General features: G+C 38.1%; 2 protein-coding genes across 4 annotated transcripts in view; one reads left to right on the plus strand and one right to left on the minus strand.

Annotated features, from left to right (window-relative positions):
- The window catches only part of Arf6 (ADP-ribosylation factor 6), a 367,638-nt gene extending 354,561 nt beyond the window's left edge, over positions 1 to 13,077 (minus strand). The window contains exon 1 of the mRNA XM_067145838.2: positions 12,934 to 13,077. The gene's annotated coding sequence lies outside the window, so the exon portion shown is untranslated. The remainder of the gene's footprint in view (positions 1 to 12,933) is intronic.
- LOC136872020 (trans-1,2-dihydrobenzene-1,2-diol dehydrogenase) overlaps positions 13,064 to 26,477 on the plus strand; it is a 165,569-nt gene continuing 152,155 nt past the window's right edge. The window contains exon 1 of one of the 3 annotated variants that reach the window (XM_068227298.1): positions 13,064 to 13,142. The gene's annotated coding sequence lies outside the window, so the exon portion shown is untranslated. Of the gene's footprint in view, positions 13,219 to 26,477 lie in introns of all 3 variants that reach the window. The other 2 variants (XM_067145836.2, XM_067145835.2) reach the window with 2 other exon arrangements.

Below are 26,477 nucleotides of genomic sequence, written 5' to 3' on the forward strand. Positions count from 1 at the left end.
TCCCTATTGAACAAGCAGGATTCAGGCCACAAAGAAGCTATGCTGACCAACTCTTGTCACTAACTACATTGAAGCAGGATTCCAGCAAGGACTAAAGACTTCAGTAGCATTTATTGACTTAAAGGCAGCTTACGACACAGTTTGGAGAGAAGGTGTAATCAGCAAACTCCTTAAAGTGATTCCATGTAGGAGTCTGGCTCATCTTAGAAATAACATGCTGAGTGATAGAACATTTTGTGTAGTCATGGGAGATGAAATCAGTAAACCCAGCAAACTAAATAATGGTCTTCCGCAAGGGTCAGTGCTTGCCCCACTCTTCAGTTTATATATCTCAGACATACCATCCATAAGATCCAGAAAATTTGAGTATGCAGATGACTGGGCTCTTGCCACTAGAGACCTATGCTTCGAGCAGACAGAAGAAACGTTGACAAAATATCTCTCTGTTTTAGGAAAATACTTTCGAAAATGGAGACTCCAACCAAGTATGAATAAAACAGAAATTTCTTGTTTTCATCTGAACAACCGAATGGCTTCAAGGGACCTCAAAGTATACTTCGATAACACTCTCCTCCGCCACAGTAGACACCCCAGATATCTAGGTGTTATACTCGACAGAACACTGTCATTCCAAGAACATCTGAGAAAGAGAGCGCTGCCCAGCTCTAAGTCTAGTTTACTCTACTGCGGAGTATTGTGTCCCCGTCTGGAAGAACAGTCCTCATGCGAGGAGAATAGATGATAAGTTAAATGACACAATGAGAATGATCACGGGCACTATCAGATCAACTCCAATTCAATGACTGCCCATACTAAGCCATATTCCTCCACCCCACCTCCGTAGATGCACTGCTCTGATGAATTAATACAATAAGATCCAGAATAATCAAAGATTGTCCATTCATGGGGATATCCCCCACCTCCTCCGCTGCGAAGCATGTGACCTTGCCGCGGTCCCCACTGATACAGATAGCCGAGCTGCAGGTGCAACCATATCGGATAGTTATCTGTTGAGAGACCAGACCAACGAATGGTTCATCGAAAAGGGGGTAGCTGCTTTTCGGTAGTTGCAAGGGCGGCAGCCTAGATGATTGACTGATATGGCCTTGTAATAATACTCAACATGGCTTAGCTATGTTGATACTGCTACAAGGCTGAAAGCAACAGGAAACTACAGCCGTAACTACTGCCGAGGACATGCAGCTCTCTCTGTATGAATGATGTACTGATGATGGCTTCCTCCCAGGTAAAATAGTCCCCCATTCGGATCTCCGGGTGGGAACTACACGAGAGGGGGCGATCATCAGGAAGATGAATACAGACATTCTGTGAGTCGGAGCGTGGAATGTTAGAAGTTTGAATCGTTGTGGTAGGTTAGAGAATCTAAAGAGGGAGATGGATAGGCTAAAGTTAGATGTAGTTGGTATAAGTGAAGTACGTTGGCAGGAAGAACAAGATTTTTGGTCAGGCGACTACCGAATTATCAACACAAAATCAAACAGGGGAAATGCAGGAGTTGGTTTAATAATGAATAAGAAAATAGGGCAGCAGGTAAGCTACCACGACCAGCATAGTGAAAGAATTGTCGTCAAGTTAGACACCAAACCAATGCCTACCACAATAGTGCAGGTCTATATGCCTACTAGTTCAGCGGATGATGAAGAAATCGAAAGAATATATGAGGAGATAGAAGATTTAATACAATATGTAAAAGGTGATGAGAATCTAATTGTGATGGGAGACTGGAATGCAGTGGTAAGCCAAGGAAGAGAAGGTAGTACAGTAGGAGAATTTGGATTGGGACAAAGGAACGAAAGAGGAATTCGGCTGGTTGAATTCTGCACTGATCATAATTTAGTCCTTGCCGATACTTGGTTCAAACACCACAAAAGAATGCTGTATACATGGACGAGACCTGGAGACACTGGAAGGTATCAAATAGACTTCATTATGATTAGTCAGAGATTCAGAAGCCAAGTGTTGGATTGCAAAACTTTCCCAGGAGCAGACGTGGACTCTGACCGCAACTTGTTGGTCATGAAATGCCATCTGAAGTTGAAGAAATTGAAGATAGGAAAGAATGCAAAAAGATGGGATCTAGACAAGTTGAAAGAAGAGTATGAGGGATTGTTTTAAGGAACGTGTTGCACAAGGACTAAATGAAAAAGCTGAAGGAAGCACTATAGAGGAAGAGTGGAGAGTCATGAAAAATGAAGTCAGTAGGGCTGCTGAAGAAATGTTAGGAAGGAAGAAGAGATCAACTAAGAATCAGTGGATAACTCAGGAAATACTAGACCTGATTGATGAACGACGAAAATACAAGAATGCTAGAAATGAAGAGGGCAGAAAAGAATACAGGCGATTGAAGAATCAAGTGGATAGAAAGTGCAAGGTACCCAAGGAAGAATGGCCGAAGGAGAAGTGCAAGGATGTCGAAGCCTGTATGGTCCAGGGAAAGGTCGATGCTGCATACAGAAAAATCAAGGAAACCTTTGGAGAAAGGAAATCTAGGAGTATGAATATTAAGAGCTCAGATGGAAAGCCACTTCTAGGGAAAGAAGACAAAGCAGAAAGATGGCAGGAACATATCCAACAGTTGTATCAAGGTAAAGATGTAGATAATTTGGTTCTGGAACATGAAGAGGCTGTTGATGCTGATGAAATGGGAGTCCCCATTTTGAGGTCAGAGTTTGACAGAGCTGCGAGTGACCTCAATAGGAACAAGGCACCTGGAATTGATGACATTCCCTCTGTATTACTGACTGCCTTAGGAGAAACCAGCATGGCAAGGTTATTTCATGTAGTGTGCAAGATGCATGAGACAGGAGAAGTCCCATCCGATTTTCGGCAGAATGTTGTTATACCTATTCCCAAGAAAGCCGGTGCTGACAGGTGTAAAAACTACCGCACCATTAGTTTAGTATCTCGTGCCTGCAAAATTTTAACACGTATTATTTACAGAAGAATGGAAAAACAAGTTGAAGCTGAGTTGGGAGAAGATCAGTTTGGTTTCATAAGAAATGTAGGAACACGTGAAGCAATCCTGACTTTACGTCTGATCTTAGAGGATCGAATCAAGGACAAGCCCACGTACATGGCATTCGTAGATCTAGAAAAGGCATTCGATAATGTCGATTGAACCAAGCTATTTATGATTCTGAAGATGATAGGGATCAGATACTGAGAACGAAGAATTATCTACAATCTGTATAAAAATCAGTCTGCAGTGAGGGCTTTGAAAAAGAAGCTGCAATCCAGAAAGTGAGGCAAGGATGCAGTTTGTTCCCTCTCCTTTTCAATGTTTACATAGAACAGGCAGTAAAGGAAATCAAAAAGAAATTTGGAAAGGGAATCACAGTCCATGGAGAGGAAATCAAAACCTTGAGATTTGCCGATGATATTGTTATTTTATCTGAGACTGCAGAAGATCTCGAAGTTGCTGAATGGTATGGATGAATTCTTGGGTAAGGAGTACAAGATTAAAATAAATAAGTCCAAAACAAAAGTAATGGAGTGCAGTCGAATGAAGGCAGGTGATGTAGGAAATATTAGATTAGGAAATGAAGTCTTAAAGGAAGTAGATGAATATTGTTACTTGGGTAGTAAAATAACTATCGATGGCAGAACTAAGGACATAAAATGCAGACTAGCACAAGCAAGGAAGAACTTTCTTAAGAAATTTGCTCACTTCAGACATTGATATCGGAATTAGAAAGATGTTTTTGAAGACTTTCGTGTGGAGCGTGGCATTGTAATGGAAGTGAAAGATGGACGATAACTAGCTCAGAAAGAAAGAGAACACAAGTTTTTGAAATGTGGTGTTACAGAAGAATGCTGAAGGTGAGATGGATAGATCGAATCACGAATGAAGAGATACTGAATGGAATTGGTGAGAGGAGATCGATTTGGCTAAATTTGAAGAGAAGAAGAGATAGAATGATAGGACACATCTTGAGACACCCAGGACTTGTTCAGTTGGTTTCTGCAGGGAGTGTAGGTGGTAAGAACGGTAGGGGTAGACGAAGGTATGAATATGACAAGCAGATTAGAGCAGATGTAGGATGCAACAGTTACGTAGAAATGAAAAGGTTAGCACAGGAGAGGGTGGCATGGAGCTCTGCATCAAACCAGTCTATGGACTGACGACTCAAACAGCAACACCCTCCCCACCTACATATAGACAGACTTAAGTCAAGATGTCCACCCATCTGCACGGCATAGAACCTTATAGCCAGTCATTTCAATCTGACAGAGATGGTCTTAATGAATGAAGACAATTTGCTTCAGCAGAATCCTTAGATATGCCGTGCATTACACAGAAGGTACCTGGCTCTGAACAACCTCGGAAAGTATGGTCCAAGTTAAACTGGATCCGGACTAACCATGGTGTGTGTGCATATCTGCTGTATAAATGGAGGAAAAAGTCATCATCCTGCTGCGACTGTGGTGCTGAGAGGCAAACTGTGAAGCACATCACTCAAGAATGCCCACTCAGACTTTTCAATGGAGAAACGAGTTAATTTTTCCTGGCGATGCCACAGGCGATTACCTATTTTTAAAATGTAGATATAAATCTGTAATTTATTGCACTGTTGATGTACATGCTATACGATAAATAAATAAAATAAATAATTTCATTATGAATCAGAAAAGAAGCAAAAGGTGAAATTTTAGCTAAAGAGAAAATTCTTTTGTTGGAAAAAAATAAAGGAATTTAATAACTACTACTACTACTACTACTACTACTACTACTACTAATAATAATAATAATAATAATAATAATAATAATAATTACACAGAGTTATTAGTCCTCACTAGTACAAAACTTCAACAGTGACATGGAGCATTTCTTACATTTCAACACATGATATCTCCCACATAGTCTTCCACACAATAAACCCTTCCATTCCTCGTTTGGATCATGAAAACGGGAGCTGACACATATCTTGAAGTGAAAGTCGTGAACTGTGAATCTGGTCACTAGATGTCTCAAAGTGTAGTTGGTTCCTTTCCAGCCCTTCCTATTCATAGCATCCGTGATGTAAAAATGTTCCCATATTTCTGTTTTTATTCTTCTTATGTTCAACAATGATGCTTTCATATGCCGGTGTGGATGGTAATGGTAGCTGTAAGCATAGGTTTTCCAGCAGCATGCGTTCTCTGCTTAACTCATAGGTTATCTTCGAAGGCGAAAACCTCGACAGACATAGTGTACGCTTTAGGAACATTGATTTAACTTTTTCAAGTCCTTAAGATTGCTCTTCGTCAGGTATTCCCAGACATTACAGATTGCATATCTGAGGATGGGAATTAATTTGATGATGATGCTTGTTGTTTTAAGGGGCCTAACATCAAAGGTCATCGGCTCTGGGAATTATTTTAGCTTTAAAAGTTTCACTGCCATTGCCAAAGAAAGTTTTGTCACTTTTCTAATCATTCAGTGTGATTACCGCATATGGGCCGTGTGTTGTTGCAATGTCAGACCTAAGTATTTGAATCTCTTTACAATAGTTCTTGGTTGACCTTCCATGAAGATTTGAGTTGGATGCTGCTTGTTTGCCCCACCCCCCTTTAAATGTCATCATCACAGTTTTCGTTCTGTTCAAACTTAGATGGTTGGAACGAGCCCATACTACAATTTATTAAAATTCGTATCCACCTTATTCAATACCAAAAATGTTGTTAAGATGAAATTACAACATGTATATTTATTTTATCAGGACTAGTTTTGACGCTTTATATTGTGTCATCATCAGCTGATATACACTGGAAACATTGGCAAACATATAAGTTTATCTACGTCACACACATTATAAAAACTATGATAAAGATTTAAAAACCATATTATAATTATACTATTTCCGAGTCCATATTGTCCAAGACTTGCAATTAAACTTTGGATTGCTAAATCTGATGCAATTTGGTTTAAATTAAAATTAAACAAAACTAATAAAATCACGATCTTCTTAAAAAACATTCACTTTGTTTGTCGTTTTTAAAAAAAAATGTTTTTGTAGAACCATATTAAAACCATTCCATAAAGTCCTCAGGCTATTGCCATGTAGTGAACATAATGTCGCAGAATAAGGTTAAACAATCTTCTTAAGGGACACTGGGACTGAAATTTTGGCGAAATATATGTAAAATATTGATTTTCGGCTTTTTCCATATTAATACACCCCTAACCCCCGCGGATCAGATAGCAGTGTTTTCATCCAAATTCCTCCATTTTTAAAGCTCTAGCGTAGCTTTTAAATGCCTGGCATCCAGTCCTTTAAACGCCCACTTTCGTTCGACTCACGATCAGCACACATTAGTGGTGTATTCATGCAGATTTCACGATTTCATTTCATAAGAATAATTCAAAAAGGCTTCCTACATCTGTCGGTCTGCATTTTGCTGCTTTCTAGTGGAGGAAGTAGGCACTTTTACTACGTAAACTATATAAGAACTACAAAAGTTTGAAAAATCTGAATGAAAATTACAGGTGGTGGTGTGGCCTTGCATAATATATTGAGTAAATTTTTATGCCTATTTTCAAAGACAGTGATTACTTATTAAAGAAATATTTATTAGTTTCAACATTATTTATGACTATTTCCGTACATACCATGTGCAAATCTTGTTTGTTTACAAACAAGTTGTTTTCCAGTTTGATTGTGTTGAGGTATGCGAGTATTTTCTACTATTGTTTGGTGGTGTTCTGTGGTGAAATGCATACAGTAAGTTCTCGGTGGCATAAGCCAAAATCCAAAAGTAGGAGAAAACAAGAAATTTCTTTGAGATTCTCAGCTGGCAATACAGGTTATGAGCATTGTCCATTATTTTAAAAAATTGCTTTTTTCTCTGTTTCACTTTTTCAGGCATTCAAAATGTTACACGCGTCATAAATCTTATGATATTGCTTTCAAAATTTGCATGTATTATCTTCATTGCATTGACTATAAACCTGCGGATCGATTTTTGGATTGCACTTTTGGTCTGGCTGCAAAAAAAATTCAAACTTAAAAAATTGAAGATTTTTGTAGATTAAAAACTTGGATATGAAAAAAATTTATTTCTTCATACTCATTAACGCAATTCAAAAAAGAATCCGTAGGTTTCTTCCAATTGTATTAATGCAATAGAATATTACCTAAAAATTACACTATCTTGATTGGTTTAATGCGGCAGACCTTTATAAATATTGAATAATTTGCACATGAAAATGTATAAAATAATTAATATCTCAAGAACTAATCAACTTTCAATGCTCAAATTTACCACAGTGGTTTATGTTATGACTATTCATAAGCATACAAAATTTCAAAGCTGTACCTCAGTTTATGTAGAATTTGGAAATTTCAGTCCCAGTGTCCCTTAAATGACATTGACACTGTCTGACACTTCAAAATCTTTTAAAACCACATTAAAATTATTCTATGAAATCTTCAAAATGTTGAAATGTGGCGATCGTGAAAAGAGGCGGACTCAGAAGCCGGTGCTTTATGAAGTTACCAATTATTTCATTCTCAGTTCAATGTGGACCTGAAATAATATGAATATATTAACCTTCACTTTAACTGAAAAAGTGTGAAACTTTACGTCTTATAACATGTGACTCACCTCGTGAGATCGCTGTCCTTGCAAAGCACCGTGTAGCTAAGTGAACCTTGATTTGGATACACCCAAAGCTCTTTTCACGAAGCATGCTTTAACTTTTTCTGAGGTAGCTAGGTTTTTCCTGGTGAGGTCAGGCCATATAATTTCAATGCCATATGTTAGGATAGGAATAATCTTTGCCTCGAATAGTTTCATTGCTGTTTCCAAGCTAAGTGCTTGTATATGCTTGATGTTATTTATTGCTAGGATAGCTTGCACAGCTCTTTCTGTTATGTGTTTTGTAAAGCATTTGCCACTAGGTTGTAGCATGACCCCTAAATACTTGAAATCATTGACTATTTTGAGTTTGCTGTTGGAGATAGTGATTTCTGTTCCATGAGGTATCTTACCTCCATTTCTAAAGACCATAATTTCCGTTTTTGTGTTGTTAATGTAGAAGTTGTTCTGGCACCATTTTACAATTGTATCTATGGTACTCCATAGTTTGTGCAGATTTGTGGAGCTTACTACTATGTCGTCTGCATACGCAAAAATGTGAATGTCTCCTCTGTCTTGCGTTATCCTCAATATTTCCTCGGTTGCTAGGATGAAGTTTCCCTTTTGGGTATCTGAGTGCTTCTTGAATGTCATTTTGAAGGCACTGCACTGCTTGTAACATTGAATGGTTCTTTCTAACGCCGAATTGTTCCTCTGGGATGTGCTTGTCAACTAAGGACGTTAACCTCGCTGTAAGCATTTTTTTGTTAAAATTTTAAGGATGGTGCACTCTAATGCTATACCTCTATATGAGTTTGGATCACTGATTTTGCCCTTTTCTTTATATAACATCTGATCCCCAAAGTTCTCCATCACTCAGGAATCCTTCCCTGTGACAAGCTTCGTTGAACAGGTCTGTCCAGATATTTATCAGCATTAGGGCTGCGTTTTTCAAGTGTTCACAAATATATTATCTGATCCACAAGCCTTCTTGTCTTTCAGCATTCAAATTACTGCCTGCACTTCTTGTATAGTAAATGGCTCATGTCCAACCTTCTGTATCTTTCTAGGAATTTACAGGGCCAATTAAATGTATTGTAACAGATTCATTACAGTTTCCTTAGACAATCTAAAAATGACACTTTGAAGTTTACATCATAATCATCCATTGGACAGAACCTGTTTCTAAACTGTTACGGTCTTTGAAGAATTTGTAAATATTTCATCAGAAGATGAAGTGTAATCTCTAATATAGGAAAATATGACAACTTAGATTCAAGGATAATTAATAAATAATTGAATTAACTTAAAAATAATATAAAATTTTACATAACTTATCTGAATCTGATACAAAAGACTATCAATCTATGAGAATTGTACACACACAATGTCACGTGAACTCTATACAAAAATGAAATCTAATGGAGGAATAAATATTTAGTCTATAGGAAGGAAATTGCATCTCTAGGTTAATGGAGCCTTTTTCACAACGCGTTTTTTAACCGTATGGTATCATTAGCTTTTTACCAAGGAATAAATGCTTGCAATTCACCCTTAGCCTTCTCAGCACTGACAAGATAAAAATTCATCAAAGCTTTGGTATTTAAATATAAATTTAACAAAGTATAATTGGAGTTTCAATCATTTGAAGGACTATTCAAAAACCATCTTCAGGGCTGCCAGCAGTGGAGTTCAAACCCACTTACCTCCTGAAGAGCAGCTAATAGCTATGTGACCCAAACCACAAAGCCACTTGCTAGATCGAATGAAACATTTATTTCATTTGTAATTTATCATACTACGCAAATGGTGATTGAAAATTTGGGGAGTCCCAGAGAATAATGGCAGCAATTTCTTCTAGTTCCAAAACACTGAAAGAAGTTCAACGCAGAATTTACTCCTAGAGCACCGAACAGAAGTCCAATCACCTCCCAGTTCCAGAGTGGGAGCAGAACTTGTGCACCTGTTTTATTAAAGTATTTCCAATTCTGAGATGTGCCTCTGGCTTCATTTTAGATTTGCTTACAACCATAACATTAGTTTTATTTACATTAATGTTAAGTCGGAAATCTTTTAAAATGGATATTAATTTGTTGAGCATGATCTGCATGTTCTTCTCATTGTCAGCCATAAGTGCAATATCGTCGGCGAATCTAATACAGTGTACAGTTGTTCCATTTATTTTAATGCCAGGTGTTTTTGATTTAAAAATTTTCATGGCTTCTTCAATGTACAGATTAAATAGAAATAGTGATAAGGAACACCCCTGTCTTACTCCTTTCCTGATCCTCACCTTGCATACTTTTTCATTACTTTTGATGTTTATTCTTTGATTGATATAGAGGTTTAGTATTGCTTTTCTGTCTTTCCAGTCTTTCCCCATAGGCCTATAAAATTAGTTTTCCAAAGTAATACAAGCAAATATTGTTATTTATTATAATAATTTATTGCAGATCGCCACATACTACTACATAAAATTAGAGTTTACAGTAGTCAATTAAGTCTTTTGTTCTTTTGGAGTAATTATTGAAGTGATACCTTGTAATATTCACACAGTCACAACAACACAACACACAGACACATCATACAGTTGGTTCAAGGAATCCTGGGCACACACATAGCTTATGATGAAAACCATGTACTGTATTGCTAGCTGGTTTAAAGCGTTCCTCATGTCATTGTTTGGACCAGTCCAGCTTCGATTTGGCATGGCGTCTTTGGAATAGAAACCGAAAACAATTTCTGCCAGTTTCCTTTGTTGATCCGGAAGGATTTCAGTTTCTTGGTGCATAGAAGAAGGCTGCACTCTGTATCTTAAGTCTTGCACAAAGTATGGCTTTCTGGCTAGTTCGTATGTTAGTCTTGAGATCATCTTAGAGATTCCTAGTTATCTTCAGGAATCTTGCCTGATACTGTTCGATGCTCCCACATTAGATTCAGCCCGTAAGTTAGAACGGGAAGAACCTTAGCATAGAATAGGGCCATGGCTATGTCTGGACAATCTAATGGGTTCTCTAATGCCATGCATAGGCCTACTTCTAATGGTAGCCAAGGATCTCTCTCTCACATGGCTTCTAAATGACGTACTCGAAGGTTGTACAGTAATACCTAAGTACTTGAAGTATTCACAACTTTCAGTTGTTCCCCACAAAATTGAAACTAATTTTTCCACCAGGATCGTTATTTATGCTGACAAAAAAAAATACCATCTTCATCTTTCACAGAAAATTACACTAGTTTCATTTCATCCATGGGAAACAGTAACATACAATGAAAATAATAAATCTATCCCTGAACCATAGGCCATAAGAAGTGGGCAACAGAAGCCCATGATATTGATTCCACTGAAATATATAAAAAATAAAGGAAAGGTAGCAAAAGTGTCAGCAATTGTAAAACCTTCAAAAACCCTTTCAGCACAACTCTTTTGAAGGAAATAAGCATGCAAATGTTAAAAATCAGTAACCGAGAACTTGATTCTAATTTAGTTAGAACTGTCCCAAGAAATACATAGGCTATAGGCCTAAAGTACTACCACACAGACAAAACAGTCTGTTACAATACGAAGAGCGGTCTTTTCAGTGCTCTTAATGGAAGTTTAAAAGTCACAACAAGCTACCAGTTATTCAGTTTTGTTTTGTTTTTTTACAAGTTTGCTTTACGTCGCACCAACCCAGATAGGTCTTACGACGATGATGGGATAGGAAAGGGCTAGGAGAAGGAAGGAAGTGACTGTGCCCATAATTAAGGTACAGCCCCAGCATTTGCCTGGTATGAAAAATTGGAAACCACGGAAAACTATCTCCAGGGCTGCCGACAGTGGTGTTGAAACCCATTATCTCCTGAATGCAAGCTCACAGCTACACGACCCTAACTGTACAGCCACATGTTTTCACTAAGAATGTAACAATGATTACTATGTAATGCATATTAATAAAATTGATGATGATTTACAGTGAAATGTCAGATTACTGGCCTGTTTAAAACAAAAATATGCTACTTAAAACATAACTTATGGGGTTACATATGTGTTTGTATATTAATATCCTTATAACGCAAGTAAAACATTAGACCTCACGCATGTGTTACTTTGTAACCACTGGCCTGTTATGGTTAGATTCTTCAGAGTAACAGTTTACTAGGTAGTTCACTTATTGCAGGCTACATACACCAACTGAACATAAGGGACTGGACTTCGATCAGGTAAGAATGTGTACACATTTCACTGCAAGGTCAAACTGGAAGCTTCTGGCCAGTGACAGTCCGGCACTATAGGTTGTCTCATTGGTACTCGATCTCTTCCTTCAGTATGGGAAGTTTAAAAGAGAATGTATCCTCTATTATTTGTGAACAGTGATGTATTGAGAAAAGCACTAATTCCATTATCAAAACAATACAATCCTACTTTATAAAACAAGAATTATTGAAGATAAACTCATATTCTGGACGCTGAAGATATATTTGGATGGAAGAGTTCCGTTGATACCGGTCTACAAAGATATACACTAATAATGAACTAGTTAGACTTCAAGTTTTCACAATACGTTAATACTCAAGGCAACCAACACTATAAAGCGTAGGCCAATATGGTTCACGGAACTGAGTTTCGATTTCGAAAAGTTCGTCGGATAACTGCATCATTATGATCAAGCTCCGGAGTAACCTAAAATAAAAAGAATAAGTATTATAGGAAATCACGGCTATTGCACAAATTCGTTCACAGAAATGCGTTAGTAGACAGAAGGAACTTCTCTACGAAATATAATGCACACATTTTCCTAAACGTTTGAACAAATCATTTCAGTGCACCAATATGTGTAACAAGTTTCTCAAAAAACAGAGTATTGTGAACTGTCAACTACGATTTACGAACTCGTGTATAAGTTATAAATAAAACCGAACGAACGAATGATGGGCAAAAAAATCCTCACCAATAGGAATAGAAATCCATACGCGTAAAAGATAAAGGTAAAATAATTAAATATATATTTTATAAAAAGTTTATCTTAAAACTTTGGTTAGACTCGAACATAACCAGCTGGTTGCTGGGTTCTATATAGTTGAAGAACAAGTAGTTGATTCGCTTGGAGATTATTAAGAAAACGTTCTTCATCGTCAAAAATTCTAGATACAAAATCTTCCAAAAACAATGCATTGTGCAAAGGAACATTTACAATCTCCCAAATCCCGCTATTAGTCATTCACACAAACTCGATCATGGCGGTCACCTAACGGAAAGTGAATCAGTGGGGATGTGTCTTACGGCAAATCTTACACAAACAACAGACGTGTTGTTCTTTCTACAGTAGGGCTTTAATCAAAATGAACCCATAAACAAATGGCAATGACTCTTACCTTTAAACATTTACAGGTTTGACGAAAATTATACAACAAACACTCTCACATCAAAACACTCCATCCCTCCGGAACACTTTATCTGCCCTCACCAGGAAGAATTTTGAAGTACTGCTGCTCAAATCTGCCAGTAGATGCCAACACGATTCTGAAGTACTTTCGCGTTTGACACGTGGTATAAATTTAAATTTCGTTCACAGAATAACACTGTAAGTTGTGTGCTGAGGTAGGCGTTTCATTGTCGTATACCTCTTCCTATATCTGTTCAAGAAAATACTACTTGAGGTAAAAATTTTAAGTAGTAGGCGCGTTTTATTGGAACGCCCAGTCTGCCTCTTCATTCAAGATGGCATAGGGCGTAGAGTCGTATTGTCTGGTGATCGAATGGATACAATTAATATAGAGTTTGTAATCGGTTATCCTGTAATTTTGTGAATAAAACTAGGGTTCATTACTCGTCATTTGTGTTAAATGGTGAGCAGATGATGTATGTGTTTACCTTTGTTATTGATCCAGTAATTACTCCCAAATCTTCTTGGCGATGAAGTTTGGCATGTGACGGCTCGCCAACGAAGTCGATTTAAATATCATCCTGTCTTTAACATTATTTCACATCTAAAGTGTTTGCCTCTTAACATCGGGCACATGATAAACTACAATGATGCGCTGGCCCTGCTTGTTATTCGAACTAAATACTCTATTTTCCCCCATTTTATGAGATGAACACGCCCCCTTCATGACATGTACTGAATGTGTGTACGATTCCCTCGTTGTTCAATAGAACAAACAGAAATTTTTGAAGAATTTCATCCATACAAACAACCAAAGAGAAATTAAAATTGACAATTCTACTAACGAAAATAGGGTTTTCTAAAATATCATTGAAAGTACTATATTCCATTTAATTATTTACCTCATCAAGAAATAAATCATAATGGAATGTATAGGTTTTCTCTAAAATTATTGGACTCTACTTGCCTCAAAGCATAACAAAACGAGCCCCTGATTTATTCTTAGTTTGTAGTTCTTTGAGTCATCAATCCATAGACTGGTCTGATGCAGCTTCCCATGTCTCCCAATCCAGTACTAACCTATTGATTTCTATGTAACTTCTACATCTGCTGTAATCGGCTTGTCATATTCATACCTTGGTCTAACCCTACCATTCTTACTGCCTTCACTTCCCTCAAAAACTCTTGGGTGTCTTTTAAGATATGCCGTATCATTCTATCTCTTCTCAAATTTAGCCAAATCATCTCTCACCAATTTGATTCATTCATTGTACGATCTACCCAACTCACCTTCAGCATTTTTCTGTAACATCACATTTCAAAAGTTTCTATTCTCTTTCTTCCTGAGCTACCTATCCTTGCTTGTATTCGTCTGCATTTTATGTCCTCCTTACTTCCGCCATAATTAGTTATTTTACTATGGTACCCAAGTAACAATAGGCCTATTCTCTATTTCTTTTTAAGACTTCATTTCCTAATCTAATATTTCCTGCATCACCTGACTTCATTTGACTGCACTTCATTAGTTTTGTTTTTGTTTTTTACTTATTTTCATTTAGTAATCCTCGCTCAAGACTATCCATACCATTCAGCAACTTAAACAGATCTTCTGCAGACTCAGATACAATATCAATGTCATCAGCGAATCTCGGGGTTTTGGATTCCTCTCCTTGGATTGTGATTCCCTTCCCAAATTACTCTTTGATATCCTTTATCACTTTGTCTTTATTATCTTTATCTTTATTGAGGCTCTGGTCATGGGGGATTCCATCGTTAGACACGTGGGGAAAGTGTGTGGAGGAAAGGGAACCAGGGTAGAATGTTATCCAGGAATTAGGTTGAGGCAGATGTTGAGGAAAGTAGGAGAGAGGGAGGAGGGAAAGGAGAAGGTGGTAGTGTTTCACGTTGGTACCAACAACGTAAGGCAAGCTGATATAAGTACCAACATAGTTGGAAATGTGTGGGATCTGGTAAATGCAGCACGGGTGAAGTTTAAGTAAGCAGAGATTGTTATTAGTGGAATACTGTGTAGGAGGGATACTGACTGGAGGGTGATTGGGGATTTAAATGAGACTATGGAGTGGGTATGTGGGAAACTGGGAGTAAAAGTTCTAGATCCTAATGGGTGGGTAGGAGATCTGCGCTCTGATGGCCTTCACTTAAACCGCAGTGGTACGTATAAGTTAGGAAATTTGTTTGGAAGGGTAGTAGGGAGGTACATTCGGGGAAACAGGGTAGCCTAGGGAGCGGTGATAAGGGAACAGGGAACTGGAAATCAAGTGGGGATGACATAAAATTGTTAGTGTTGAACTGTCGAAGTATTGTAAAGAAAGGAATAGAGTTAAGTAATTTAATAGATATATATTTACCAGATATTGTATTAGGAGTTGAATCATGGCTGAGAAATGATATAATGGATGCAGAAATTTTATCACGGCACTGGAGTGTGTATCGTAGAGATAGGATAGGAATGGTGGGAGGGGGAGTGTTCATTCTGGTGAAAGAAGAATTTGTAAGCTACAAAAATGTTAAAGATGAGAGACATAAAATTCTAGGTGTAAGGCTCATTTCTAAAGATAATAGGCAACTTGATATATTTGGAGTGTACAGACCAGGAAAGGGTAGCACTGACGCGGATTCGGAATTATTTGATAGGATAGTCGGCTATGTGGGAAATGACATGGAAAGAAATGTGGATTGTAGCGGGAGATCTGAATTTGCCAGATGTCAATTGGGAAGGAAATGCGAACGACAGGAAGCATGACCAACAAATGGCAAATAAGTTAATATGAGAAGGACAGCTGATTCAGAAAGTGATGGAACCAACCAGAGGGAAAAATATCCTGGATGTGGTCCTGATAAAACCAGATGAGCTCTAGGGAAACTGAAGTAATAGATGGTATTAGTGATCATGAAGCTGTTTTTGTCGTAGTCAAAAATAAATGTGATAGAAAGGAAGGTCTTAAAAGTAGGACTGTTAGGCAGTACCATATGGCTGATAAAGCAGGCATGAGGCAGTTTCTAAAAAGTAACTATGATCGGTGGAAAATGGTAAATAAAAATGTAAACAGACTCTGGGATTGGTTTAAAGAAATTGTTGAGGAATGCAAAAACAGGTTTGTACCTTTAAGGGAGGTAAGGAATGGTAAAGACCCACCTTATTATAATAGAGAAATAAAGAGACTAAGAAGGAGGTGCAGACTGGAAAGAAATAGAGTTAGAAATGGCTGTGGAAGTAAGGAGAAATTGAAGGAACTTACTAGAAAATTGAATCTAGCAAAGAAGGCAGCTAAGGATAACATGATTGCAAGCATTATTGGCAGTCATACAAATTTTAGTGAAAAATGGAAGGGTATGTATAGGTATTTTAAGGCAGAAACAGGTTCCAAGAAGGACATTCCAGGAATAATTAATGAACAAAGGGAGTGTGTATGTGAGGATCTTCAAAAGGCAGAAGTATTCAGTCAGCAGTATGTAAAGATTGTTGGTTACAAGGAAAATGTCAAGATGGAGGAGGAGACTAAGGCCAATGAAGTATTAAAATTTACGTATGATAACAATGACATTTACAATAAGATACAGAAGTTAAAAACTAGAAAAGCGGCTGGAATTGATCAGATTTCTGGGGATATACTAAAGATAATGGGTTGGGATATAGTACCATATCTGAGGTACTTATTTGATTATTGTTTGGTCAGAAGAGCTATACCAGATGAATAGAGAGTTGCTATTGTAGCCCCTGTGTATAAAGGAAAGGGTGATACACATAAAGCTGAAAATTACAGGCCAGTAAGTTTGACATGCGTTGTATGTAAGCTTTGGGAAGGCATTCTTTCTGATTATATTAGACATGTTTGTGAAATTAATAACTGGTTCGATAGAAGGCAGTTCGGTTTTAGGAAAGGTTATTCCACTGAAGCTCAACTTGTAGGATTCCAGCAAGATATAGCAGATATCATGGATTCTGGAGGTCAAATGGACTGTATCGTGATTGACCTGTCTAAAGCATTCGATAGGGTGGATCATGGGAGACTACTGGCAAAAATGAGTTCAATTGGACTAGACAAAAGAGTGACTGAATGGGTTGCTATATTTCTAGAAAATAGATCTCAGAGAATTAGAGTAGGTGAAGCTTTATCTGACCCTGTAATAATTAAGAGGGGAATTCCTCAAGGCAGTATTATGATACGAGTAAAGGAGTGGAATTGGAGGTAAGGCTTTTTGCGGATGATGTTATTCTGTATAGAGTAATAAATAATTTACAAGATTCTGAGCAATTGCAACTTGACGTCGATAATGTTGTGAGATGGACAGCAGGCAATGGTATGTTGATAAACGGGGTTAAAAGTCAGGTTGTGAGTTTCACAAATAGAAAAAGTCCTCTCAGTTTTAATTACTGCGTTGATGGGGTGAAAGTTCCTGTTGGGGATCATTGTAAGTATCTAGGTGTTAATATAAGGAAAGACCTTCGTTGGGGTAATCACATAAATGGGATTGTAAATAAAGGGTACAGATCTCTGCACATGGTTATGAGGCTGTTTAGGGGTTGTAGTAAGGATGTAAAGGAGAGGGCATATAAGTCTCTGGTATGACCCCAACTAGAGTATGGTTCCAGTGTATGGGACCCTCACCAGGATTACCTGATTCAAGAATCGGAAAAAATCCAAAGAAAAGCAGCTCGATTTTTTTCTGGGCAATTTCCGACAAAAGAGTAGCGTTACAAAAATGTTGCAAAGTTTGGGTTGGGAAGAATTGAGAGAAAGAAGATGAGCTGCTCGACTAAGTGGTATGTGATTGAAATAATAACAGTAAGTTATTTATTAGACCACCTAATCAATACAAAATCTAGTCTTGGATGATTTACATAAATTTGTTAACTAATAGTGGTACATGTTTTGCCTTCCCGGAGGCATCTCAGCCAAAGTCGTAACCTTAAATTAAAAATAAGCGTCTAAATAACATGTAATAATGAAATGAATTTTAAAATCTTGACGAGATTTGAAGTAAAATAACATTAAAAATAACAATGATGGTTAAAAAAATTACAATGTGATGAGATATAATAGTGGAAGTATTAACAAAATTAACATTAGAAGGCTGCTAAAATAAGTGCAATGGATAAAACAACAGATTGTTATACAACAGGTAATAAGATTGCATAAAAATAAAGTTGATAGTCTGGCGGTTATAATTAGACGATGGCGAAAAATCGTATATAATCAAAGTAAAGAAGAGAGAATAAAAGTCAAAGGTTAGTCGAGAGATCCAAAGTTAATCATGATCTTGAACATAAAAGACGAAAGTCAGAGGCATATGGTGAAGTTGTAGAACACGTTGAGGATATGAATTTGTAGAATAGAAGTTGAAGAACAGTTTCAGCAGCCTTCTAATGTTAATTTTGTTAATACTTCCACTATTATATCTCATCACATTGTATTTTTTAAACCATCATTGTTATTTTTAATGTTATTTTACTTCAAATCTCTTGAACATTTTAAAATTCATTTCATTATTACATGTTATTTAGATGTTTATTTTTAATTTAATGTTAAGACTTTGGCTGATGATGCCTTCAGGGAAGGCGAAACATGTACCACTATTAGTTATCAAATATATGTAAATCATCCAAGACTAGATTTTGTATTGATTAGGTGGTCTAATAAATAACTTACTGTTATTATTTCAATCAAATATCATCAATACGGACCAAAAATGATATTTATTACATTACATGTAAGTGGTATGTTCCAAGCTGTCAGCGGAGAGATGGCGTGGAATGACATTAGTAGACGAATAAGTTTGAGTGGCGTTTATAAAAGTAGGAAAGATCACAATATGAAGATAAAGTTGGAATTCAAGAGGACAAACTGGGGCAAATATACATTTATAGGAAGGGGAGTTAGGGATTGGAATAACTTACCAAGGGAGACGTTTAATAAATTTCTAATTTCTTTGAAATCATTTAGGAAAAGGCTAGGAAAACAACAGATAGGGAATCTGCCACCTGGGCGACTGCCCTAAATGCAGATCAGTATTGATTGATTGATTGATTGATTGATTGATTGATTGATTGATTGATTGATAAAGTCAGGATAGCTTCACTTGTTCCTGCATTTCTTCCGAAGCCAAACTGATCTCCCAGCTCAATTTCATCTTCTTCTTCCATTCTAAATAATATGTGTTAAAATTTTACAGGCGTGAGATACTAAACTAATGGTGCGTTAGTTTTCACTCTTGTCAGCACTAGCTTTCTTGGGAATAGATTAACAACATTCTGCCAAACATTGGATGGCACTTCTCCTGACTCATACATCTTACACATTTAATGGAATAACCTCACCATGCTGGTTTCTCCTAAGGCAGTCAATAATTCTGAGGGTATGTCATCAATTCCAAGTGCCTTGTTCCTGTTTAGATCTCTCAAAGCTCTGTCGAATTCTGACCTCAAAATTGGGTCTCCTATTTCATCAGCATCTGTAACCTCTTCTTGTTCCAGAACCCTATCATCATTTTCATTCCCGTTTTCAGCTTCCCGGGTCGGGTTGTGAATCAAGGACCTCTATTGCTAACTGTCTCTCCACCACTCTTCTCCTTTTTTAAGTACATCTTCTGGTTTTCCTCCCCTCTTCTCTATGCACTCCCACACTGAATCTGTTCACCTCTTTGGAGATCTTCCTCATGGTCTCTTTCCTGTTAAGTTCTCTGAAAAAGCTTTTTTTGGCACTCTCTTCTCCCATTCTCATCATATGCCCATACCACTTTAGCTTCGTTGTTTCTGTCCTGTCTTCAAGTTTCAAGATTCCTGTCCTTTTCCTTATCTCTTCATTTCTAATTCTATCCTTTCTGGTCTTGCCCACAATACCTCTTAGGAATTACATCTCCACTGCCTGTAGGCCCTATTCAACTCTCCTCTCGTTTTGTTGTGGTCCACGATCCAGCTGCACAAGTTTGTATGGGTTCATAATAGGTCGAATATAATACGTTCTTACATTTCTTCGGGACATTTTGCAATACCCATTATTGCCTGGTAGAAGCTGTTTGCTTGTTGTATTCTTTTCCCAATTGGGCTACCTGTTAGTCCGCGGGTTGTATTGGATATTTCAACCAGCCCTACGTACTGTAAGGACCCCCTGACCGCCACCTGGGGACATGCTCTATAGGGTTCAGGTTCCCCTGGTTACTTATTGGAAGTTAACCCCATCCACAAAGTTATCTGCAGAGTGTTCCAGGGTGAAAAAGAGATGATAGGGTTGTTGTTCCAGAACCCTATCATCTACTTTTTCACCCTGATACAACTGTTGAATAGGTTCTTGGAATTTTTCTTATCTTCTTTCCATAGCAGTGGTTTTCCATCTGAGCTCTTAATATTCATACACCTAGATTTCCTTTCTTTAAAGGGTTCCTCGACTTTCCTGTATGCAGCATCTACCTTTCCTAGGACCATACAACCTTCAACATTCTTGCACTTATTTTCCAGCCATTCTTCTATAGTTGTCTTGCACTTTCTAGCTACTTCGCCTGTATTCTTTTCTGCCCTCCTCCCCCTGAGGGTGGGGGCAGTAGAATAACACACACAGTATCCCCTGCCTGTCATAAGAGGTGACTAAAAGGGGCCTCAGGGGCTCTGAATTTTGGAGAGTGGGTTGGCGACCACGGGGGCCTCAGCTGAGTCCTGGCATTGCTTCTACTTGCTTGTGCCAGGCTCCTCACTTTCATCTATTCTACCGAGCTCGATAGCTGCAGTCGCTTAAGTGCGGCCAGTATCCAGTATTCGGGAGATAGTAGGTTCGAATCCCACTGTCGGCAGCCCTGAAAATGGTTTTCCGTGGTTTCCCATTTTCACACCAGGCAAATGCTGGGGCTGTACATTAATTAAGGCCACGGCTGCTTCCTTCCCACTCCTAGCCCTTTCCTGTCCCATCATCGCCATAAGACCTATCTGTGTCGGTGCGACGTAAAGCAGATAGCAAAATCATCTATTCTATCTGACCTCCCTTGGTCAACTCTTTTTCTTTTCAGACCCCAACGGTATTATGTATGGAGGCCTAGGGAGTCTTCCATTTTCATGCCCTTCATGGCCATTGTCTTCCTTCGGCCGATACCTTCATTTTTCGAAGTGTCGGACCCCTTCCATTTTTTCTCTCTGATTAGTGTTATATAGAGGATGGTTGCCTAGTTGCACTTCCTCTTAAAACAGTAATTACCACCACCACCAAGGAGATAGAAATTTTGTCCAGCATGTAACATATTATTCAAAATACAATTGCACTTGGGCAAATTAGCGCTGGTATTTACAGTTTGTAGAGGACAGTGGGGCGAGCAGCGGGCACATGAATGGACCTAGTATGGCCGTCACATGAGTCTTGCATAACCAACAAGATGAGATAAATATTAGAGAAGAATTTGTGAAGACTACAAATGCGAAAACAATAGGGTGAATTCAGAATGGAATGTGTGTTGATTGTTCAGCAGCAAGAAACATTTTGATCAAACCAAACCCCCCATGGCGCAATAGCACTAAAGGGCTTTGGCATTCGCCTGCTCAGCCCAAAGACCTGCAGACTATGAGGTGACTCATGGACCGTGCAACAAATCCTTTTGGGTTTCTAGACCTAGGCTGCTATCTCGTCATTAGACAGCACCTCATTTGTTCTCGTGTAGGCTGAGTTGACTTCAAACCGGCCCTAGATCCAGATAAAATTTCCTTTCCTGGCTGGAAATCAAACCTGGGTCTTCTGGGTAAGAGGTAGGCTTGCTACCCCTAGACTGAGGGGCCGATGACATTTTGATCAAAAATAAAGAAAAAAAGAATCCACAGTATCATCAGGGACTAAGAAACTGACTAACTGAGCAGTCAGATATCTAGCAGGTTATTGTACCTGATGACAGAACACTTGACATAAACAAGCAGTAGTTGCTGGCAGGGCTGTATGCTGTTATGTTTTATACACATAATACTGACACAAGCTGGTATATTTGAGCACTTTAGAATACCACCAGACTAAGTTGGGATCGCACTCGCCAATCTGGGCTCAGAAGGCAACAGCCTTATCCACTCAGCCCAGCTATGAACATTCTCTTCTCCTGTGTCACTTTCATTGATCATCTGGTCATTAATTCCAATAACTTGCTTTTTGAGAAGAGGAAGATCTGAAATAACCATCAAAGCCATTTTCAAGTTTATCTGTGCCCTAATTTTTGTTCATCAACTACATTGACACTATGGTTCTTTCTTCAGGGTGTCCATGTACTGTTTTCATAAGATCAACTGTATTTGAATCATCATCTGAGTCATGCTTACAGGTAATTACTTAATTCCCAGTTTTACCTCCATGCGTTCTGTTTTGCTCACAAATATATTTTTTTCATAAATCTCTCCTGAGTGTCAGAAGTCTGTATCATCTTCCTTATCAAGTTTTTCTGATAACTATCTATGAATTTGTCTAAAGCAACATACACTGATCAGCCAGAACATTATGATCACCTACCTACTATGGTTAATAAACCCTTCCAGGCGATAGCAGTGTCACCTGACGAGGAATGACTGCTAGTCAGACACGCACGGTGCATGTAGTATATCAGTGAGTGTGCTGTCCATGTGTAGAATGGGGAAGGTGCGCATGAGTTTGACCAAGGGCAGATTGTGATGGCCCGGAGGCTCGGCATGAGCATTTCGGAAACTGCACAACTTGTCGGGTGTTGAGTGAGTGTGGCAAGTGACAAAACCAAGGTGAAACCACATCCAAACATCGAGAGGTTGTGCGTCCACCCCTCATTACATATGTCAGACGTCATAGGCTGGGCAGACTGGTAAAACAGGACAGGCGGCAAACTGTGGCAGAACTGACGTCAGACTTTAATGCTGGCCAAAGTGCACCGAATACTCCTAAGGACGAACCTCCGCAGCCGACGGCCCATGCATGTGCCAATGTTAACTCCGTGACATCAGCAACTATGACTGAAATGGGCACGTGACCATTGTCACTGGACATTGGCGCAGTGGCAGAGTGTTGCATTGTCTGATGAATCCTGATACCTTTTTTATCATGCCAATGGAAGGGTGTGAATCCGTCGTCTTCCAGGTGAACAGCTCCTTGACACCTGTACTGTGGGACGTAGACAAGCTGGCAGTGGCTCAATTATGGTCTGGGGAATATTCACATGGGCATCCATGGGTCTAGTGGAGCTCATGTAAGGCACCATGGTGGTCGAGAAGTATCGTTCACTGGTTGCAGACCATGTACATCCCTTCATGACGATCATGTTTCCCAACAGCAGTGGCATTTTTCAACAATATAATGCGCCATGTCACAAGGCCAGGAATGTGATGGAGTGGGTCGAGGAACAAAGTGGCGAGTTGCAATTGATGTGCTGTCTCCCCCAGCTCGCCAGTTCTTAACCCGACCTGACACATCTGGGATGTGTCAGAGCTCATCGCCCCTTTCCCGGAATTTACAGGAATTAGGAGACTTGTGTGTGCAGATGTGGAGCCAACGACGTACCAAGGCCTCATTGCTTCCATGCCAAGATGCTTCGCCGCTGTTATCCGTGCCAAAGGTGGACATACCGGCTATTAGGTAGGTGATATAGGTGTTGATTCCAATAGGGAATCTGAAATATTTGTCCCGAATGAGTAACGCAGTGGCCTCTACGGTATGCATTAGCCATGCGTCTTGGTAGGTGTGCTAGGTACCAACTGACAAGCCTAACTTAGCACACGTGGGCAAAACGCTGGCAACCAGGAATGAGTTAGCTGGAAAATTTATAATGTCCAATAAAGGGACCATTTATATTGGTATTATTAGGTAGGTGGTCATAATGTTCTGGTTGATCAGTGTATTACATGTAACTAATCTCATTATTAGACCCGTATTGAACTATGCTATGATATACTAACAATTTGTTGGTTGTTTTGATCCACCTTTTCAATACAAATTACAGTTTGTGTTGCTAAGTTGTAATGTTACAACACTAATTTACCGGGACATGTTTCGCTTTTATTCACAAGCATCATCAGCCTATACAATTGCCTCAAGGTTTGTCATATTTGGATTGTTGTTACAAATTTCATTACATTGAATGTAAATCTAATTTCAGTGATAACAATATTTAAAATACAAGAATAATATACACATTAAAAATTATGACAATATGATTTGCAATGTTAAAATGGAGTAACTCTTAATTCTAAAACACATTGACGTCCAAAACACAGTTTTTACAATTTGAAAATTTGGCTAAAAATTGTTTGCAATGTTAAAATAAAATTGATTCAACTATAATTTGGCATTAAAATTTGAGTCATAAATATAAATATTGGATGTTAATATATAGGAGCCATAGTTTCTGAAGTGCGTTGGTTTCTAGAATACAGTAACATTTCAGTATTGAGAATTTTAGTTAAGAATTGTGCTCTCTAAATAATTTTATTTAAAAATACTGTAATTTTGCATTATGCATGATTAGCCATGATGATAATCTAGAATTGAAGTCTTGGGTTAGCAAAACAAACTGTAATTTGTATTGGAAAGGTGGATCAAAACAACCAACAAATTGTTAGTATATCATGATCAGTGTATGTTATAAAAGTGGAGTGGCTGTCCTACCTCTAGGGAGCAAAAGATACTTGAAGATGTCTCAGCTAATGTTATTTGACATTCACACATGACTTTATCAACTAGGGAAGTATTTGTGCTCGAATGCTCTGAATTGCATGAAAATTGGTAAGAAAGCTCAAATATGGTTGCTGAAAACTGCTCTAGGGTTCTTTTCCATGTAAAATTTCACATTTGATGAAGCAAGAACTTCATGTAGTTGTGATTTATACTATGACGTTTGGTCGCAGTGTTAACCACCTTTTCTCCTCTAAACCCGATAGGCGAGTGGCATTGTCACTAGCTCCTTACCAAGGCAGCCACAGTTCACATCCCTGGGACTATTGAAATGGAAATTCACGTCCTTATGGTTCGGATTCTATGTGAAACTGGATGTCCCATGACTATGATCACAATATTAATAGTCATGATACAGGCTTCAGATAATTATGCATTTGCATATTACATATGTAATTTCATATTTGGAGCAGTTTTATCTTAACATTTTGGTGTTTTCCTACTGTTAGGACATATTTCAAAAGAATTTTTGGTCTTAAGTGTTCCCACTATGACTGAATTTTTCCTTCAGGTAGTGAAGTGTGGGCTCGTATATTATTTCTCCAGATTCACTGCACGATTGCTCAGCATTGACCTTAAACCTAACTGTCGGCTCAATTACAACAGCATATCCCTTTTTTTTTGTTTTCATTTGCAATAATTTCCAATTGATGCACTCAACTTCGTGTACTAAGACATTAAACTTCCTTAGGAACTGTCAAAACATTGTTTTTTATCTGTTTGCTGTCATCTTCCTGACTGATTGATGAAGGATGTTCCATAGAAGCTCTCCAGAGTAACAAAATCCCATAACATGTGGAAAGGTTTTAAATCCATTGCTGTTTCCACAATGGAATCCATCTGGGGATCTGCCTGGAAGAACATGTTCATTAAGTAACGACTGAAAGCTTCTGGCTTGCCCCTTGTAAAATATATACCCGTTTATCAGTATATTGGCAGGATCGGTGGAGGAAGATGGAAAATATACTGTGTATAATTTTAAACTAAATGCAGGAAAGAATGCAGAGTAGCAGATCTAAATATGATTTTGAGCAAGTCATAAAAGAAAGCAATAAAGAAAGATCAAAAGTTCTATAGATCCTGAAGAAACGTGCGATTCACTAACAGAGAAGTAGGAGGAAGAATAGAACACACAAGGGATAAACACAAGAATAGAAGAGTTTGGATGGAGGGAACAACAGAAAGGAAGATGCCATATATAAAAACACAAAAGGTTTAGAATTTCTTCATTTCTCCACTCTAGTCATCATAGATAGGATATCTTCTTATCAATACCAGTTCTACCAGATCTACTTTTTCCCATCCCTTAACAAGCTGTACACTTCTTCCCAGCTTCTTCAGTAGGGGCAGATATTCTGAGCGAGGGGTGCCTTATTAAGAAATCTTTAAGAAATGAATTTGAGAATTATGAACAATAAATTGTGTATAAAAATTGTAATGGTGAAAAAGAATATTTAGAAACAGAATGGAAATAAGTTTACTGTATTTTTGTTTTGCAAAATAAATTTGATATACAAAGTAAAGGCAGATTGTCTGGTATTTTCATTTTTTTTAGAACCTATTGCATGTTCTTTGAGTAAGTCATACACCTTACATTTAATGGTAATATAGTAAAATAGTACTTCTCCCATGAGCTCAAGCATGTTGATCAGTTATGTTAGTATTCATCATGATTGTTTCTTTCTAGCCTATATTGATATTGATTTTCAGACAAGAACTTAAGGCTCACTTAGTACTTGGAATTAATGGGTCTTTTTTTATAGTAAACACTTGGTATTTCCAGAACCTTTAATATCTGTTCTGGTTTTTCTTGAACTGTTTTAAGTTCCATCACATTATATGGCTCCTGAAAGTCCAGAGG

The sequence above is a fragment of the Anabrus simplex genome, chromosome 4 (genome assembly GCF_040414725.1).
Source record: "Anabrus simplex isolate iqAnaSimp1 chromosome 4, ASM4041472v1, whole genome shotgun sequence".
Taxonomy (NCBI): Eukaryota; Metazoa; Arthropoda; class Insecta; order Orthoptera; family Tettigoniidae; genus Anabrus; species Anabrus simplex.